Source organism: Battus philenor, unplaced genomic scaffold, assembly GCF_028537555.1.
Source record: "Battus philenor isolate CCGP_79_NKW_IND1 unplaced genomic scaffold, ilBatPhil1.0.hap1 SCAF_12, whole genome shotgun sequence".
In the NCBI taxonomy this organism is placed as follows: domain Eukaryota; kingdom Metazoa; phylum Arthropoda; class Insecta; order Lepidoptera; family Papilionidae; genus Battus; species Battus philenor.
The window spans coordinates 1900803-1920475 of NW_027181674.1; positions in this window are offsets into that span (position 1 = coordinate 1900803).

Consider the following 19673-nt stretch of genomic DNA (forward strand, 5'->3'; position numbering starts at 1 on the left):
ATAATGTTTTTCTTTGTTTTTTTTTTGTTTGACTTTGATTCATTAAATGTTCTCAGTGAGCTAGTTATAAGGTAACAATTGTAACTAATTATATATTTAACTTCGTACTTTCTTACTACCTTTTGTTACTGTTTATCTTCAATAAAATAAATAAATAAATCCTTATTCTTATCATTTATATGTGTGAAAACTAAAAAAAATACTTGCGATACAAATTAGAGTTAATAAAATAATCCCAGAGACTCAATGCTTTAAGTAATAATAAATAAAGGAAAGAAAATATATTATTTACTGGAATCAGGCGTTACCTTGCGGAAGTCCATCCAATATTTAGCCACTTCCGCACATCACATTAAGAATGTGCGAAAGTGGCTAAATATTGGTCCTTTTCTTACTTAGGATAATACATTAAGTAAAAGTCCTTACAAAATTCAACTTACTACATATTAAATTTAATTATTGTTAACTATCCGTTCCATACTTTGTACTATCAAAAATTTTCTGTTATTACACATTATAATATTATAGAAGAATAAAAATTAATATCACATATTTCAGAGTGATCACTTTTTTCCGACAAATGCTATCTATACACTTTTTTATATCTTTGCACCTGTATTAACCTGTATACATTTATATAAACAACAAAGAAAGTACAATTTATTTAACAAAGCCTTCAAAGATATTATGGTTCTAGAAATTAAAAAGAAATATTTAAACTGGCAAATGATCTTGTCATAACAAATATAAAAAAGTTTTATGTATTTGTTATTTAATTAATACAAGTTAATAATAAATTAAATATCGCAACGAATAATTGAAATTGATTTTTTAAACATAATTATCAAATATAAAAAATAGTTTTATGTATTTGTTATTTAATTATTAGAAGTTAATAATAAATTAAATATCGCAAGGAATAACCGAAATCGATTTTTTTTAACATAATTATAATCGATAACACATTAATGTTATATTTCGATACAACTCACCGTAAAATAATCGATTCCAATCGCGTAGTAAAACGTGCGTCTCGTTAGGCCAAATTGTTCACAATGAAGACGCCTTATGTAAAAATGATTAAATATGATGATCTAATAGACGGATCGATAACATCTAACGAATCTAAAAATAATTACATGTTATTTTTTTCCGCTAAAACTGGTTCTCCTCGCCTTGTTAGTCTACGAAGCTAAGCACCAATATGGCCAGTCCTAGATTTATCTGAAGTGGCATCTCTGAATGGGCTCGATAAGACCACTTTAGAGGCAAGCAAGAGGTCTACGTAGCAGAGGTCAGGTAGAGAAAAACTAGTTATAGGCGATAGGGCAGTGTGGTATTTCTCTCGTATTGGATCGACGCCACTATAGTGCACCGAGGTTCATATGATCTCATAATTCATTTTCGTCGGATATGTCGTACAATATATAATCTACGATATACAGAGGTAAAACTTTGTAGTTTTTTTTTTATTTACAAGGTATTTTTCTGTAATTATTTTAATTTATTAATAATGAGACCTCAAAGTTGCGAAATTTTTAAACAGTTGTTTTTTGAAAAAATCTAGGACAATTTCAAACCATCGTTAACATATGTTTCACGTAAAATATTTACAATATTATATTTTTATATGCATGAAAAACTATTTGGTGTATTTATTAAATAAAAACTATAATAAAATATCAATAATAAATATTTTAAAAAATGGAGAAATAAAATGCACTGCAACCTAAAAAAATAAAATTTGTCGTTAAAGTTTTAGTAGTTAGCGCTGATTGCCGCTGATTAGAAATTATGATTTTTATATTTGCTTAACTATCTACTTTCAGAATCAGCAATAAAATCTTGCCCATATTTGCCCCATTTTCTGTAATTCACTTTCAAAGAGAGCGCGACGGAGACTAAAAATTACTTAATTAATCAAGCCGCCTACAGTTTAATTTTTATTTACATGCTTATTATTATGTAACAATGGTTTTCAAAAAGTATAAATATAGGCATAAGAGTATATAATATTTTACGTACATTTTATGTACATATATAGATATGTTGTACGTACTTACACTATAGGTACCTATCTAAGTCGTACTCATTATACAATAAAATCACGATATTATTTTTCCGATTACATATACAGTAAAGACATTTTTAACCACAATTGTAATAGTTAAAATATATAATCAATTTTTATCACTTTTACCACATTTACCTCATTTCTATTCATTTTTATATCAGATTGGGAGCAAAATTGCACACGTTACATTAAATTATGCCGTGTCACTTTAAAATACGTATAAATAGCTGTAAAATGATGGTTTCAATATTAGTGCCCTTTAAGTGTACACTAAATATACTTATGTATATTGTGACAGTTTTCTTCGTGCAATTGAATTTAAAGTGAATTGTTATGTCTACACTAAAGATCAAAATTAAAGACCTGTGTATCGCTTTCATTGAACATGGAAAACCTATTTCTACAGCAGTCTTATTTAAACGACAATTTTAACCTAACCGAAACGCAATTTACTTGTGACAAAGCTAATATTAAATTATTTATTTATTTAATTTATTGGAGATAGACAGTAACAAAAGGCAGTAAGAAAGTACAAACTTAGAAGCTTAGAAATATAAAATTAATTACAGTTGTTACCTTATAACTATCTCACTGAGAACATATAATGATTTATAGTCAAACAATGAAAAGAAAAATAATAATAAAAACATTACTAAACAGGGATCAAAGACTATGGTTTATACATTTATATTATGGTTTAAATTGCATTGTATGTACTCAATAATTTGGAACGAAATTGTTTTTTAAAAGATACGAGAGAGCACGAGAATATATCAATATCACTAACATATGAATTGTAACAATTGAATTGTTATGAGATAATATTTAGGGAAATGTTTATTTAAACGTATTTTTTATATTACTATGAATTAGAATATTATTGTGTAATGTTTATAAAGTAAGTTAATAATATATTTACCTATTTAATTATAATTTTCGTATTAAATCACTGTTGTTAGCAATTATTTTTCACTATCAAACATCTTACACGATCGGACATTTATGTTAGGTATTAAATTGCTTTTTGTTGATACATGCATATTTAGTGAATATATCTAGTTGGTAATAATAATTTTATAATTTATACATAATTATGATAAATCATTCTTGCTTGTAAAGTTTCGTTTATTCCTATATTATAAACATTTTTTTTACGTGACTATATTAATTATTTTTAACTATATAAAATAAATTTCTTTAATATATTTTAAATCTCTACTTATTCGTCTATTCCTATTTTAAATTTTTTGTCAATATTCCTCCTAAATAAAATGATGTTGAATTTTTATATGATATTGACCTTATTGCACCATAGTGTGACGAAATCAATCTTATTATGTTTTGCAACGGAACCAAAGACCAGATGCACTGGGAAGGACATATTGGACAAGATCATACTTATAAGTTACTAGCTGATCCCGCAAACGTTGTTTTGCAAAGAAATAATGTTTTTAATTTACAAATAAAAAATAAGGGATGATCATAGAGGAGTGAAAATTTAGGGTTGTATGTGTTTTTGTATGCTGGATACATAGATTATGATAATAAAAAAATTAAAACAAAAAATTTCGTCAAGAAATTAAAAAAAAATATTTAGGGGTGTACCACCCTTATCACTAAGGGGTATGGAAAATAGATAGTAGCCGATTCTCAGACCTACTGAATACGCATATGAAATTTGGTAAAATTCGGTCAAGACGTTTCGGAGGAGTTCAAGTTCGAACACCGTGACACGAGAATTTTATATATTAGATATAATATGTAATGTAATGTAAATGTTTTGATAATATAAGATAGTATGATGTAAGTAAATAGGTACTATCAGTGTATGTGTTGAGATCGACTATCGTGGACCCCCATTTTCATTTCATGGACACCCAAATTTTTTTTCGCTGTCGTAGACCCCTTGCAGGTTGTCATAGACCCCTAGGGGTCGATATAGACCACTTGGTTTCTGGATGACTAGTTTGTAACAGTCAGGAGTTTGTATTATGTGAATAGAGCCTGAAGTAAGGTACGTTGAGTTGCATCGCGCATTTACTAGAGAGAAAGAAGGGTAGATTCTTCTCCGAGACGAGATTGGGCGGGCGGCCGTCGCTGGGTTGAAAATTTTGCCGTGGTCCCTCCGAATTATGATATTAGGGAAACATAGAGAATTTTAGTCGGTACAAGTCAAACATTTTCTATTGCAGCGTTCATTTAGACCAGAGTTCCCCAAACTTTTTTATGTGGTAGAACCTTGCCATGTTTTTCCGTGTTGGGTAGACCCCCTACTAACCTGATAGTGATTTCCTGTAAATTTCTAACTGTAGTGAAGTTAAGTGTATGTCCAAAATGTATTGCAACCACAAAGCGAATACCAACATCCTACAACACAATTTTATAAACATACTAGCTGATCCCGCAAACGTTGTTTTGCAAAAAAAATTGATATTTTAATTTATAAATAAAAAATAAGGGTTGATCGTGGAGGGGTGAAAATTTATGGTTGTATGTATTCTTGTATGTTGTATCATAAAAAAAATAAAAACAATAAATTTCGTTAAAAAAATAAAAAAAAAATTTTAGTGTGAACAACCTTTATCACTTAGGGGTATAGAAAATAGATAGTAGCCGATTCTCAGACCTACTGAATACGCATATTAAATTTGGTAAAAATCAGTCAAGCCGTTTCAGAGGAGTTCAAGTTCGAACACCGTGACACGAGAATTTTATATATTAGATATAATATGTAATGTAATGTAAATGTTTTGATAATATAAGATAGTATGATGTAAGTAAATAGGTACTATCAGTGTATGTGTTGAGATCGACTATCGTGGACCCCCATTTTCATTTCATGGACCCCCAAATTTTTTTTCGCTGTCGTAGACCCCTTGCAGGTTGTCATAGACCCCTAGGGGTCGATATAGACCACTTTGGGAATCACTGATTTAGACTATGTAAAGAGCCGAATATTCGTTTTACAATAATTTTTACAATGAAATTTAAATTATTGTGATGAGAATTTCGGGTCAATGTCAGTCGAGAGCTGATGAACAATGGACTTTACATTCGAAACGTAAGGAAATACTGAGTTCTGTTATCATCTGAGAAATCTACAACGACTCTTTGCCAAGGATGAAGAACCTTCCATTGGAACAGCGACTATGAATCACTATCTGTATATCATTAAATAAATATTACAGTGGAACTCTAGCGCCCCCATGGTGATGATTTCAACAAGTTAGTACACCCTGTATGTGGACATCATACGCATCGTTTCCCGCTCCGCGGTTTTTACACCTGGAAATAATTAAATATTATTGCTCAATGACGTAGAAAAACTGTTTTAGCGGAATATTATAGTCACTTCATCTTACATTTCGGTGAGGTAGGTCTCGAATTGGATTCTAAATTCAAATACCGAATTAGTCATTCGACAATCTATGCCATTATCTTCAATCGAAAGAGACCTTTCCGTTCGTTCGTTTTTTAAATTTACAACCATGTGCATATGCAAGCAGTTTTAAAATACCATCGATTTCCCCTATCAAAGTTATTAGCGATGATTTTGTAAGATTTATGACTGGATGGTTTTGTATATATATTGTAAAGTGTTCCACAAGATTCACCTCGACATGACCTAATACTAATATAAAAATTATCTATAGGCAATGTATATTGTATCGACACCGAAGAAGTTCTTCCCGGAGGCCGAGACGGCTTACTGTGTGCTGCACACAGTGGAGATGAACACGTATCTGGCGCACATGTTGACGGGGCACAAGGGAATCATAGAGTACCTGTAAAGTTTTAAACTCAGAAGGCTCTCCTCGTGCATATGTGTCCCAGCGGTGGACTAGATCATGGTGCAATTGCTGTCTCGTATATGAAGGGCTTAAAGTGGCTTGCGTGTTTTTTAAAAAATAATGTAAAACAATATGATAATGTAATAATCTTATATAGAAAAAATAAAAATATAAAATAAAGAAATTGTAAATGAGTAATGAGGGATGAATGAATTATAGAGCGAAAGAGTAAGAAAGAAGGAATGTAGTAAGAAATATCGAATAAAAGAACATAAGATGCATGTAAGAAGAGAGAGAAAATAAAAAAAATCGTGAAAAAATTAAATAAATATGAACTAGTCCCTGCCCCACACCAGAAGGGGCACGAGAGGTTCCCAATAGCGGGGGCCAAATAAATAATAATAATAAAAAAAAGAGTGGCTTGCGAAGTGAAAATGGGTCGGAACATTCCTTGCGGCAACATCGCTTCCCTTCTGAAAAATGAGGAGAGCCGCACAGTTTCTTGCGGTTTTTTTGCAAGGTGGTGGTTGATGTAATTAGGTATAACAAAACCGTGTAATAGGAAGTTGAATGCTATATGTTGAATGTATGCTGTTTGATAAAAAATATGAAGTATGAAAGAGGGAATATAGAGAGAAGTTGTGAAGAATGAGAGAGGTAAGGTGAAAGAAAGGAAAGAGTATTTTATCAAAAAATAATGTATATTTTATGACTACTGTAGGAACATCATAGGAGATACAATAAGATGGCAGACTTTGGATATTGGAAGACAAATAAAGTAAATAATAAAAAGGAAGGAATTTTAAACTTGACAAATTGAACTATGATGATTATATTGTAAGAAAAAATGAGGTAATAAAAAGTAAAAATGTTTTTTTATGGTCCCCGCTATTGGAGGCCTCTCGTACCCCTAATTAGTTGGGATCAGGGTCTTTGTTTACAAATAAGTTTTTTCAGATTTTTAATCTTTATTCTTCACTCGCTGTCATACTTCACAATTTCTTTTATTCTTACCTTATATCCATCACAATATCTTTCATTTTGTTCTTTCATTCCTTCTTGCTTTCATCGCCTACCTTCCATCATCTTATTACTCTTAAGTGGCTAGGTACATTTTTTTTATTCTTTATTTTATTATTGACTTATTCTATTTTTTTATCACAGTTTTCTTTTGGCTGTGCTTTCTTAATACATTACTACACTTTTCTTATTCTATTTTTCCTATTATTAATTGACTAGTTATTTTATGTGCAGTTTATTTGGTACCTACTTATCTATACTGTTTTGTTTCTATTAACAGTGTCACTCACCACCCTACGAGCAAACGATAGGAATGATGGGCGAAGGTTGTCGTCGCTCATAAGCAAAAATGTTAGGTTAAAGGGATAAATATATAAAAATAACAGATAAATGTAACGTATATGTCAGATTTAGATGAGGGGACGATCAGTGAGGCGACATATGAAATGAAATGTATGAAAATGATTTCCCATGACTTAGTGGCGTTTTGGCCCTAATAGCTATCGGTAATACTTTAGATTCAATTAAAGTTATATATGCTATATCAAACGATAAAATTTTTTTTCATTTCTCAATGCTCAAGGCTACGTTTGCCTGGCTGTTCCGGCATCCGCAACGTTTCGTGGGATTCTTTTCCGTCATCCAATACCGTCCCCCGACACCCGCGCGTTTTATTAACGCCTTAATGTTTATTCACCGTTGCGGAAATTTACAGCGATTTCATTCGTAAAGATCAAGGTCTGTGATTATTAAATGAGTTATAAATACTTTTGTTTCTCTTAAAATTTGAACAATGAACAATTTTTTCGAACTACTATTGTATTGTTCTTACACGTGCCTAAATCTTATAGGCATTTTCGCATCGTGTACCATGAACAAAACGACATTTGTAGCGGGGAGTACATCCACCAACACTAAGCCATCGCTTTGAAAATGTTTTAATTCTATAATAGAGAAAATTATATAGATATGAAACAAAAAGTTGAGGGAAGGCGATGTATAGGCAAGGTGTAATAGGAATATAAATAATGAAATGGAATTAAATTGTGACGAATAAAAGAGGAATGAATGGATGACATTAAGATAAAAGAAAGAAAGTAGAAGAGTTTGGAAATAGGAAAAGAGAAGTACGAAAGGCCCTCAATAGCAAGGGCCATGAAAACCTAACACCTCGAAGGTTGAGATGTATACACATGATATTCCTTAAAATGATTTAGTGTTGGTAAAATGTCGGTCTGAAATTTTAATTAACATATAAGTCATTATTTTTCAAAGTGGTCCAAAGTCCATCTGATTATGTTGGCGTGACCTAAAAATGAGAGTTCTGTCGAGAACGGAGGTACAAGGAAATTTATCTTCTATCCACAGAGAAGAACTAAATAGTTGACTTAATTTCTACCTACCAATGTATGCATGTATTTAAGAAACTCAGCGACTATTGCTTGTACAATATATTGCATATACCATATTCAGTAAAATATGTTGAAATTTTGTAAAGCGCTGTCACCTTCCGCGGTTGTAGCTGCCCGAGCCATGGTTGTCTATGGCTTTCTGCGACCTGACTCTAAGAATCCTCAGAATCTTATTTATTTAAATTTCTTTACTGTATACGCTAGAAAATATATACATAGTTTCATAAGAGTAAAGAAAACTACAATGGGCAGTTTTATCACACGACAATTTCTCTCAATCAACCTTAGTAAGGAAGAAGTATAAATAACGAGTTCTTATTGTATGATCGGAGAAGTAAGGCGATGTATATACAAGAAGGAAGTGAGATGTGTAGGATTGTGGGATTCTGCCTAGGGCCTGTAGTTCTTGAGATAATAATAGCACCAAGTCTGAAGTAGAAGTGTATGTATTAATTTGAGTTTCGCCTGTATCTATATCAGTGTAAATAAAGAATTATATTTCTGTAGAATTCCCCTTTTCGATGCGCCGTCAACGATGACATAATGTTGTTCCTATAATACCGATGTAAATAAATAATTATATTTCTATTAAATTCCCCTTTTCGATTCGCCGTTGACGATGACGTAATGTTGTTCCTATAATACCGATGTAAATAAAGAATTATATTTCTGTTGAATTCCCCTTTTCGATGCGCCGCCGATAATGGCGTAATATTGTTCCTAAAATACCAATGTAAATAAAGAATTATTTTTCTGTCGAATTCCCCTTTTCGATGCGCCGCCGACGATGACGTAATGTTGTCCCTATTATGCCGATATAAATAAAGAATTACATTTCTGTGAAATTCCTCTTTTCGATTCGCCGCTGATGATGACGTAAGGTTGCACACCGATGTATATGAATAATTATATTTCTGTGCATTTCCCCTTTTTAATTCACCGCTAACGATGACGTCATGTTACTACTACATCACTTCCTTCAAGCTCGAATGAATATAAGCACTTCTACTTCGGACTTAGTGTTATTAACTCTTCGCCCTAGGATCAATCCCGCAGGATAAAAGGAAGTTTAAAAGAAATTGTGAAGGAGAATGCGAAGTAAAGAATTAATAAAAAAATATAATACTAACATATTGCAACGTCGTCGTCCCAGGAAAGGAAGAATAAAAGTCCCCAGAATGGGGCTATTAAATGAAAAAGAACAGAGAAAAGGAACGAAGGAAAAGTGAGAGGTCGAAAAAAAATTAAATTATCCTTAAAAGGCGTTGCTTAGTTCGGGACTAACTCTACGATATTGGTAATATTTTGCAGTATCACATTTAAAATTAATACGTTTTAATTGCCTACTTTTTATTGTCCACGTTTCTGCGCAGTAAAGTAACATAGGAAACACTTAGAAGCCTACAGTGTAATGTTACAATGTTTTTTTGGTCTAAAATATCAACAACGTGGGCGCCTTGACTCTTGCACTGCGAAATCAGCATATGCCATTTGTTTAACCCCAGTAAAAATACTCAACAAAAGTAAAACCAAAACAAGTTATCATCCGCAACACTCGCTCACACGTGTAAAGTGGCGATATGCGATGATTTTTTTTTAGTTTTATAAAAAAAATTATGGTTGGAACTCCTTTTTCCATATTCTATTCATCTATTTTATGTATAAATAGACTTAAATACTTTAAAAATATGTTATATGTATTTATATAACTATTACATTTATAATTAATATGTAATATATATTCATTTGTCAGTAAAAAGATTTAAAACTGTCAGACCCCTCGCAGATGACATCGTGCTGGACTTCTCGGGGCAGAATGCACAGGATATCTCTAGTAAGGCCAACGAAGTTCTTGCTCATGTACATAGGTGGAGAGTCAGAAACAAACTTAGGTTCGCTTTTCACAAAACAAAGGTGATGGTGCTAACCAAAAAGTTGAAGAACGACAACCCATTCCTGAGTATGGGAGGTAAGTCGTTCCGCTTGACTAGAGAGATCCAGATACAAGGCCTCACAGTTGATGATAGGCTCACTCTCAACAGCAATGTGAAGAACGTGAGCAGGAAGGCCCAGGGCCTCTATCGTCAGCTGTGCCAGGCCGCTAAGGTATCTTGGTGTTTAAACTCGAAGGCGATCAGAATGATGTATCTGACGTTACTTGAGCCGACTATTTTATTAGCAGCGAGCGTATGGGCGGCTAGGAAGCTGCTGGTAAATAAATAATAAAGGCAGCTGGGCGCGGTCCAGAGGGGCTTCGCTCAGAAGATCGCAATGACCTACAAGACCGCGACATTGCGCTTGGTCCTTATCCTTGCAGGGCTGCCTCCTCTGGACCTACGGGTCCATGAAGTAGCCCATTTATTTGAAATAAAGAGAGGATTTTCGTCAAGCGGTAGAGGATCGGGATCTGGAGATACCGATCAGCTACCTGAGACACCCATCTGGTGAGTTTGGTGTGGAATTCTCCTGCCTGGAGGAAGGTGAGCAGCCTGCTCGACTTGCCACCACGGCTGCTGATCTGGTCATTTACACCGTCGGCAGCTACATAGAGGGAAAGGTGGGTGCGGCGTTCTGCGTTATGCAGGAGGCCAGTTACCAGTCCGAAATCAAAAGGCTTTATCTCGTGAGATGAAGATCAAAAACTATATCCCGAATTTTTAAAGGACCTGGGACTTGCAGCCTATAGGAGACGCATTGGTGATTTCTTAACTGGATAATTTAAAAAAGAATAGGGTGATTGAATCATAAAATTTTAAGCGTTACGTCAAAGGTGACCACAGAAAAATTCTGAAGATAATTTTACGATTGAAAAATATATAAATAAAGGAACGACTGTATTTATGTTAAAAGCCTTAAAGATACTTTCCAATTAGTCAACAGAGTATAACGTGGGTAATATCTGACTTCAGTGATGGTTTGGTGGGGTGTTAGCTATGAGGGATTGACTGAGCCATATTTTTGTGATAAGGTATCAAAACACCCGCACAAGTGTATCAAGATATTAAACTTAACAACAACTTATTCAATAAACAACAGTGACCGTTGTTGTTTTTCAGCAAGACTCGGCGCTGGATCATAATGCCCATTGACCCATTCAATCTTGATAAGAAACGAACGTTCCGGAATTTTTCAAAGCGGAAGACTGGCTGTCATCTAGTCCGGATCTTAGTCCACTGGATTATGATTTATGGTAAATTTTAGACAGACTTTACCTAAACTCTGTAATAATTTGGCTTCCCTATTACAATCAATAGGACAGTGAAGTATTTCCCCATAGAAAGTTTGCGTGCTGCTATAGGTCGCTTTAACTTATAAAGGAGGCTGTATTCCAGTCAATGTAGACAGATTCGAATAAGCGATATATATTTAAATGGTTTTATATTAATGTATTAAACTAATACACTTTATAAATAACAAATGCCAATCACAATAAAAAAAAAATCTTGTTGTACTTTGGAACAATTTTAACAGCAAGGTTAAATATAGTGCTCTGTAATAGCTGTTGTTCAATTACTCCATGCATATATTAATTTTGCATTAGCAATTTACATTTTTAATTTGCATTATTAATTTAATTTTGCGACTAATTACAATTCTTAATAATGCAGAATAAATTTTATTATTATTCATACATAAACTAAACTAAACGAACTTGACCTTGTAGATAAAGGTTGTATATAAAAAATAATTGCATAAATACATATATAAAAATCTCGTATGATAAAATCCGATATATTATTAGCTTAAATGAAATTAGAAGTAATAACAGGCTTCTATTGCGAGTTTAAGTATCAATCAAGTTAATAATAATTAAGTAAATTAAGTATCAAGTAAAGTAATAAGTATCAAGTGAATAATGTATGTGTTTTTTCATCAATATTGCTTGACGAATTCATTTCCATTGGGGGTTTCCTTAAGTTTTAAGTATATAGTTAATTTCTGAAGGTCATGTATATCTTGAAAAGTCTTGACTGTATGGCGGACAGTCCCACTACGTCGGACTGTCCTGGACGCGGCGGCAACATGCGCGCCCTAGCGCATTGACGTAAGCACACATCAGCGCAAGCACGCCGCAATAAACTCTTGTTCCGACGCGCCTACCTTTGTATAGTGGTTGTGTGAACAATAAATTTTCTCAATAGCATCCGCTTATCTCATTTCACCATCACAACTGAATCAAGAAAAAGCTCTTTTTATCATATCTTATCCTTTGCTTTTCTCAGGATAGCAGGCAATGTTGAGTCCAGTTTGACTTTCTCAGATAGACGATCCACGATGTTTTACTGTCTACTCTTCCTATAAATAGTTATTGCCTGGTGTTATTCTTGGGCTATTCAAGGAATGAACTCTTAGAAAAGACATCTTATGTAATAATGGCAATACAGGTAAGATAAAAATAAATTGATAAAAGTAATATTCTTATAGCGGCCTCACAATTTATTTATAATTACATCTTTTACGTTTACATAAATCATATTAAATACAGAAAAATAGGGGGACGTCCCCTATTTTTCTGTATTTACAATGCATCGAGAAAAGCTGTACCAAAGTTTCGATAGCAAAAACTGTCTTATTCGTTTAAAATAAAGTAAATCAGATTATTCAATTAAATTTCGCAAAACATTGGACTACCATTTATAAAATTCATAAAGCATATTAGAGGTAAATTGAAAAGAAAGGCTTATTATTCAATAAAGGAATATTTAAACGACAACAACCTTTGTTAGTGATGTAGTTTGATTATTTATATTTCATTTAGGCTATATTTGATTAAGTGTTTATGTAAATCTGTGTTAAACTTTATTAAAAGATGTGATGTCGAATTTCTTCATGTTCTTTATTCTTCTCCACAACTATAATATCTTTCGAAGCAGAATGGAGTCAAAAATAAAATAGATTATAAAATATAAATAGACAATAAGTTGATAATCAATAAGAGTTCTGTTAAAGTTCCAATGTTCAATAAATGAATTTTATTTTTATCTTTAGGTTCCTATTATGTTAGAAAAACGTATTCTCCTTAAACGGAATCGATGACAACGAGTGTTTCGTAACTCTTGTCTTCCAAAATTTAAAATTGACATTGATCGCCTGTGAATGCCAAATCTACGTCATTTTAAAGAAGCTGAAATGAAAGCAAATTTTCAAAATATAGTTCATTTCAAAAAAGAACAACTTAACTGTGTTTAGTAAAAATGTTAATAATTATAATTTAGAATATTTGTTATGTACGAATGAAATTTATTTGTTTTACGATTTAATTGCGGTAATTAACTATGTTACTGCAAAAAATTTTATTAATGGCATAATTTTATTGTAATCTTCAAAAGCAAAAAAAAAACAAACAAGAGATATAGCGTATGCGCAACCGGACTATGACACTCGCGCATAGACGGTGACAGCGTGCAAACGTGTTCAGTGTTCTGTCTGTACTAACATTTACTACAATATAAAAACTGTTATTTATTGATTTCGCTCTGATTCAAGTTTTTTCAAATTTGCTTCAGACGGTAAAGTACATCAATCTTTATTTGATGGTGTTGAAAAGTGCTTTTTTTTCTCTTATCTTTACCTTTCGAACACTTCGAAGGTTGAGATGCATACAGATGATGATGAATGATATCCCTTAAAATGGTTTAGCGTTGGTTAAATGTCGGTCTGAAATTTTGATTAACATATAAGTCATTATTTTTCAAAGTGGTCCAAAGTCCATCTGATTATGTTGGCGTGACCTAAAAATGAGAGTTCCGTCGAGAACGGAGGTACAAGGAAATTTATCTTCTATCCATAGAGAAGAACTAAATAGTTGACTTAATTTCTACCTACCAATGTATGCATGTTTTAAGAATCAGCGACTGTTGCCTGTACAATATATTGCATATGCCATATTCTGTAAAATATGTTGAGACTTGTAAAGCGCTGTCACCTTCCGCGGTTGTAGCTGCCCGAGCCATGGTTGTCTATGGTTTTCTGCGACCTGACTCTTAGAATCCTCAGAATCTTATTTATTTAAATTTCTTTACTGTATACGCTAGAAAATATATACATAGTTTCATAAGAGTAAAGAAAAACTACAATGGGCGGTTTTATCACATGAGGCAATTTCTCCCAATCAACCATATTAAGGAAGAAGTAATAACAGGTTCTTACTGTATGATCAGAGAAGTAAGGCGATGCATATACAAGAAGGAAGTGAGATGTGAAGGATTGTGGGATTCTTCCTAGGGCCGATAGTTCTTGAAATAATAATAGCACCAAGTCTGAAGTAGAAGTGTATGTATTAATTTGAGTTTCGCCTGTATCTATATCAGTGTAAATAAAGAATTATATTTATGTGCATTTTCTCATTTTGTGACGTAATGTTGTTCCTATAATACCGATGTAAATAAATAATTATATTTCTGTTAAATTCCCCTTTTCGATTCGCCGTTGACGATGACGTAATGTTGTTCCTATAATACCGATGTAAATAAAGAATTATATTTCTGTTGAATTCCCCTTTTCGATGCGCCGCCGATAATGGCGTAATATTGTTCCTAAAATACCAATGTAAATAAGGAATTATATTTCTGTGGAATTCCCCTTTTCGATGCGCCGCCGATGATGATGTAATGTTGTCCCTATTATGCCGATATAAACAAAGAATTATATTTCTGTGAAATTCCTCTTTTCGATTCGCTTCTGAGGTTGACGTAATGTTGCTCCTATAATACCGATGTGAATAAAGAATAATATTTCTGTGCATTTCCCCTTTTTAATTCACCGCTGACGATGACGTTGTGCTACTACATCATTTTCTTCGAGCTTGAATGAATATAAACACTTCTACTTCGGACTTAGTGTAATTAATTCTTCGCCCTAGGATAAATCCCGCAGGATAAAAGGAAGTTTAAAAGAAATTGTGAAGGAGAATGCGAAGTGAAGAATTAATAAAAAATACTAACATATTGCAACGTCGTCGTCCCAGGAAAGGAAGAATAAAAGTCCCCAAAATGGGGCTATTAAATAAAAAAGAACAGAGGAAAGGAAGAAAGGAACAGAGGAAAAGTGACAGGTCGAAAAAAAATTAAATTATCCCTAAAAGGCATTGCTTAGTTCGGGACTAACTCTACGATACTGGTAATAATCTGCAGTATCACATTTAAAGTTTTAATTGCCTACTTTTTATTGTCCACGTTTCTGCGCAGTAAAGAAACACAGGAAACACTTAGAACCTTACAGTGTAATGTTACAATGTTTTTTATGTCTAAAATATCTACAAAGTGGCCGCCTTGACTCTTGCACCGCGAAATCAGCATATGTCATTTGTTTAACCCTAGTAAAAATACTCAACAAAAGTAAAACCAAAACAAGTTATCATCCGCAACACTCGCTCACACGTGTAAAGAGGCGATATGCGATGATTTTTTTTTTAGTTTTAAAAAAAAAATATGGTTGGAACTCCTTTTTCCATATTCTATTCATCTATTTTATGTATAAATAGGCTTAAAAACTTTAAAGATATGGTATATGTATTTATATTACTATTTCATTTATAATTAATATGTTATATATATTCATTTGTCAGTAAAAAGATTTAAAATTGTTTGACCTCTCCCAGATGACATCGTGCTGGACTTCTCGGGGCAGAATGCACAGGATATCTCTAGTAAAGCCAACAAAGTTCTTGGTTCGTCAACAAGGTTTGCCCCTCACAAAGCAAAGGTGATGGTGGTAACCAAAAAGTTTAAGAACGACAACCCATTTCTGAGTATGGGAGGTGAGTCGTTCCGCTTGACTAGAGAGATCCGGATACTAGGCCTCACAGTTAATGATACGCTTAACAGCCATGTGAAGAAAGTGAGCAGGAAGGCCCAGGGCCTGTACCGTCAGCTGTACCGGGCCGCTAAGGTATCTCGGTGTTTGAACTCGGAGGCGATCAGAACGATATCTAACGTTGGTCGAGCCGACTATTTTATTTGCAGCGAGCATATGGGCGCTGGCGGCTAGGAAGCTGCTGGTAAATAAATAATAAAGGCAGTTGGGTGCGGTCCAGAGGAGCTTCGCTCAGAAGATCGCGATGACCCACAGGACCGGGTCCCTGCGCTTGGTCCTCATCCTTGCAGGGCTGCTTCCTCTGGACCTACGGGTCCATGAAGCACCCCATTTATTTGAAATAAAGAGAGGATTTTCTCGGCAAGTGGTAGAGGATCGGGATCTGGAGATACCGGTCAGCAACCTGAGACACACATTTGGTCAGTTTGGTGTGGAATTCTCCTACCTAAAGGAAGGTGAGAAGGCTGCCCAACTTGCCACCGCGGCTGCCGACCTGGTCAATTACACCGACGGCAGCCGCATACAGGGAAAGGTGGGTGCGACGTTCTGTGTTATGCAGGAGGCCAGTTACCAGTCCGAAATCAAAAGGCTTTATCTCGTGAGATGAAGATCAAAAACCATATCCCAAATTTTTAAAGAGGACTTGGGACTTGCAGCCTATAGCAGACGCATTGGTGATTTCTTAACTGGATAAATTTAAAAAAGAATATGGTGATAAAATTATAACAACTATCTAGTCGGTACGTCAAAGGTGATCACAGAAAAATTCTGAAGAAAATTTTACGATTGAGAACAAAGGAACGACTTTATTTATGTTAAAAGTTTTAAAGATAAGTAAAAAAGGACCAATATTTAGCCACTTCCGCACATGCAGTAGTAGAGGTGCAACAAAGTTCACCGCCCGTCAGCCCTCTGATAAATGCGTATGCGGCAAACAATGAGAATCACACAACTGCCACCGTTAAATCACTCAACACGTGTTTCACCCCTCCACGGGGCATCTTCAGGAGTTATGTTACACCGATTAGTGGCAAACACAGAGTGCACACTATTTGCCACATGCGCATTTATCAGCGGGCTGGCAGGCGGTGCACTTTGTTGCACGACTACCACTGCATGTGCAGAAGTGGCTAAATATTGGTCCTTTTCTTACTTAGGATGGAATTCCGCAAAATAACGCCTGATTCCATTAAATATTTGAAGCTTTAAAGATGCTTTCCAATTAGTTAACAGTGTATAACGTGGGTATTATCTGACTTCAGTGACGATTTGGTGTGGTGTTAGCTATTAGGGATTGACTGAGCTATATTTTTGTGATAAGGTATCAAAACACCCGCACAAGTGTATAAAGATATTAAACTTAACAACAACTTATTCAATAAACAACAATGACCGTTGTTGTTTTTCAGCAAGACTCGGCGCTGGATCGTAATGCCCATTGACCCATCCAATCTTGATAAGAAATAAACGTTTCGGAATTTTTTAAAGCGGAAGACTGGCCGTCATCTAGTCCGGATCTTAATCCACTGGATTATGATTTATGGTAAATTTTAGACAGACTTTACCTAAGCTCTGTAATAAATTGGCTTCCCTATTACAATCAATAGGACAGTGAATTATTTCCTCATAGAAAGATTGCGTGCTGCTATAGATGGCTTTAACTTATAAAGGAGGCTATATTCCAGTCAATGTAGACAGATTCGAATAAGCGATATATATTTTAATGGTTTTATATTAATGTATTAAACTAATACACTTTATAAATAACAAATGATAATCACAATAAAAAAAAATCTTGTTGTACTTTGGAACAATTTTAACGGCAAGGTTAAATATAGTGCTCTGTAATAGTTGTTGTTCAATTACTCCATGCATATATTAATTTTGCATTAGCAATTTACATTTTTAATTTGCATTAATAATTTTATTTTGCGACTAATTACAATACTTAATAATACAGAATAAATTTTATTATTATTCATAGATAAACTAAACTAAACGAACTTGACCTTGTAGATAAAGGTTGTATATAAAAAATAATTGCATAAATACATATATAAAAATCTCGTATGATAAAATCCGATATATTATTAGCTTAAATGAATAATTAGTTAGAAGTAATAACAGGCTTCTATTGCGAGTTTAAGTATCAATCAAGTTAATAATAATTAAGTAAATTAAGTATCAAGTAAAGTAATAAGTATCAAGTTAATAATGATGTATTTGTTTTTTCATCAATATTGGCAATGCTTGACGAATTTATTTCCATTGAGGGTTTTCTTAAGTTTTAAGTAAATACTTAATTTCTGAAGGTCATGTATGTCTTGAAAAGTTTTGACTGTATGGCGGACAGTCCCACTACGTCGGACTGTCCTGTCCGCGGCGGCAACATGCGCGCCCTAGCGCATTGACGTAAGCCAGCAGCCCCTGGGTTCAGTCTCACATCAGCGCACACGCAAGCACGCCGCAATAAACTCTCGTTCCGACACGCCTACCTTTGTATAGTGGTTGTGTGAACAATAAATTTTCTCAATAGCATCCGCTTATCTCATTTCACCACCACAACTGAATCAAAGACAAGCTCTTTTCAACATATCTTATCATTTGCTTTTCTCAGGAAATCAGGCAATGTTGAGTCCAGTTTATAATTTGACTTTCTCAGATAGACGATCCACGCGATGTTTTACCGTCTACTCTTCCTATAAATAGTTATTGCCTGGTGTTATTCTTGGGCTATTCAAGGAATGAACTCTTAGAAAAGACATCTTATGTATGGCAATGGCAATACAGGTAAAATAAAAATAGTATTCTTATAGCGGTCTCACAATATATTTATGATAACATCTTTTACGTTTACATCAATCGTATTAAATTCAGAAAAATAGGGGACGTTCGTAGCAACTTTTTGTAATCGAAACTCTGGTCTCATTCGTTTAAAATAAAGTAAATCAAATTTTCAATAAAATTCCGAAAAACATTGGACTACCATTTATAAAATTCATAAAGCATATTAGAGGTAAATTGAAAAGAAAGGCTTATTATTCAATAAACGAATATTTAAACGACAAGAATCTTTGGCAGTGATGTAGTTTGATTATTTAGATTTCATTTAGGCTATATCTGATTAAGTGTATGTGTATAAATCTGTGTTAAACTTTATTAAAAGATGTGATATCGACTTTCTTCATGTTCTTTATTCTTCTCCACAACTATAATAACTTTCGAAGCAGAATGGAGTCAAAAATAAAAAAGATTATAAAAATAAATAGACAATAAGTTGATAATCAATTTTTTTTGAGTTCTTTTAAAATTTCCAATGTTCAAAAAATGAATTTTATCTTTATCTTTAGGTTCCTATTATGTTAGAAAAACGTATTCTCCTTAAACGGAATCGATGACAACGAGACTTGTAACTCTTGTCTTCTAAAATTTAAAATTGACATTGAAATGTTAAAATAATAATTTAGAACATAACAACGAATGAAATTTTAATTATTTACGATTTAATTGCGGTAATTAACTATGTTACTGCAAACATTTTATTAATGGTATAGTTTTATT